Below are 2,786 nucleotides of genomic sequence, written 5' to 3' on the forward strand. Positions count from 1 at the left end.
CAGTCTCATTACATTTTAATGACCAAAAACAGGACATTTCTACCTTTAGATTTTGTGGCATAGAGAAAGTCAAGATATCAGACAGGGGAGGGGATAAACAGTAAACAACACTGAGCAAAATATGTTTTTTGGATTTTCACCCTCCAGACATTATTCCTAAAAGGTCTTAATGATGAAATTCCAATGCATGGTACGTAAATATGAACATGAACTAATGCCACCACTTCAACCTACTCTGGCCTTTTTTCTTGCACTGTATGTACACAAGGATTTATGGAAACTTACTTGATAGGTTGATTTCCTCATTGTGGTTTTACATAAGTGTTTAATACATTATGTACACACTTTATTAGAATACTTATGAAATGCACATTGTCATATTTAGTATCACGTTTATTTTCCCTCGACTCCAACCTCATTCGATGCATTGAAAGGATGTGGGTGGAGCAATGTCTACATAAGGGTGCAAATTAAAAACACTCAGAAATGCTCTGACAAAGACCTTGAGGCCGATACGTWAAGCTTAATAAAATGCAGKGATACTACCKAGAGCAGTGTGCGGGTTTCTTCTTTTTCTCTCATGTTATTCAGTTGTTACCYTGCACCTGCWACAKAGATAGCTSAGATGTGCCTTTTGAATGGAGGTCATAATAMAATCTGATATAGAACTCAACTCCTTRATAGAAAAAAAAGAAATATCAAAACACCTCAAATTCACAAAGAATTGGCAGTATATGCAGGCTGGAATTCAGGTCGTTGCAGATAGAAGATGTCACACTGAGCTTTGAAGTGCATTTCCTTTGCACAGCAGCCTTGGAAGGAAGGAGTTGACACACTTCGTAAACGTCAGTCCTGTGGTGTGATCCGTTTGGCGAGAAGTACTTCCAGTACATGCAACGAGACTGATCTCYAAGTCRCTTTCCCTAACTCAGTATTCACAGATCTGAAGGGTTCAGATAGGGATATGTATGTTGGTGATGGCTCAGCCCAGCCAGCCCTATACAGACCTTCCTCACCAATCAAGTTTGGATTAGGCGAGCGCCTGCATACGCTAACCACTAAACTCACTGGTGATATTTGGGAAATTCACCTAGAGTTCCTTTTTAAGGTTCTCTACTAGAGTCTGAATAGATATCTTAGATTGTTATAGGTGTTTCCATGGTTTAGCAGAAGAACATAAAATTGATTGTAAGAACTTAAGACCAGTGTAAACTACACACATAATTGCAATCTTCTAGTATTTTGGGACTTCATGGACTGTCAAAATCATCTAAAATGGAGTCCCTGCGCAACATCACTATCAGTGTGGGTCTGCCGATACTACATGATTGTACAAACAGCGATACAACAATGATTGTTACAAAGTACAAGTTTTTTTGCATGCGCCAGGACTCCATTTTAGAACAGTCAGGTCCCAAAAATAAAGCAAAAGTGGCTGGTCTTAATTCATAATATGTTCTTCTGTAACATAAATTACCTGAGACATACCAGAAACATACTAAAACCTGGGATATAACCAGGTTAGTGGTCTTGCCCAACAAATGTTCTTAACAATCTGGTGGCAACTAGTGTACACTCGCTGTTACCCCTTACTTTGGTCTGTCACAGATTGATGTAGAGATATGAGAAAATTTATTAAAATCCAGGTGACAATGTATATTGTGAAAACAGATATACCAGAGGGTCAATTGAAGGAATTGGAAGGAGACAACCCCTATGTTTGTCAAATAAAAAAAAAAAGTATTAAAACAAATCACATTGGTTAGTAATAAAATCTCAGTACTGCAGAGCTCTCTTAGTAATAAACATCTCATACTGCAGAGCTCTCTCTTGAGTAATAAAACATCTCAGTACTGCAGAGGCTCTCTCTTAGTAATAAAACATCTCATACTGCAGAGCTCTCGTCTTAGTAATAAAACATCTCAGTACTGCAGAGTCTCTCTCTAGTAATAAAACATCTCAGTACAGTCGCTAGAAAACGCTTCTCTCTTAAGTAATTAGAAGTACATCTCAGTACTGGCAGAGCTCTCTCTTAGTAAATAAAACATCTCAGTACTGGGCAGAGCTCTCTTTAGTAAATAAAACATCTCAGTACTGCAGAGCTCTCTCTTAGTAATACAACATCTCAGTACTGCAGAGCTCTCTCTTAGTAATAAAACATCTCAGTACTGCAGAGCTCCTCTTAGTAATAAAACATCTCAGTACTGCAGAGCTCTCTCTTAGTAATAAAACATCTCAGTATGCAGAGCTCTCTCTCAATAATAAACATCTCAGTAACTGCAGAGCTCTCTCTTAGTAATACCACATCTCAGTGTGCAGAACTCTCTTTCTTACAAGGCAGGATGAGGAATGACTCTTACCTCTCAGGCCTGGTTCCTCTCACCCAACACTACACTATTAATTTGCCTAATGTGGGGGTTGCCATAAATTTACTCTGAGAAAAAAAACAATAACAACCTGTACAAATTCCTTCGACAATCAAGTGAAGAATTATGAAATTATATAAGACATTCACAAGCTCGCGATTTTAAAACAAAGTGCAGTGGGTAGCATAAAGCGCTCTAGAGAATAATTTAAAAGGTATCATACAACAAAGTGATTGATACTATGCTTCAAAATAACTGTACATTATTGATGGCGATTTGTAAAGACGAGGATGAACAGTGAGAAAGGGTAAGAATCCACAAAGCTATTACCTCAAAGTATAAGATCAAATTTTTGTCCATCATCAAAATGTTCTGAGACAACAAATATTGCCCTCAATTTTCTGAAGTACTGTTACTTCA

This window comes from Salvelinus sp. IW2-2015, linkage group LG12 (assembly GCF_002910315.2).
Source record: "Salvelinus sp. IW2-2015 linkage group LG12, ASM291031v2, whole genome shotgun sequence".
NCBI classification, from domain to species: domain Eukaryota; kingdom Metazoa; phylum Chordata; class Actinopteri; order Salmoniformes; family Salmonidae; genus Salvelinus; species Salvelinus sp. IW2-2015.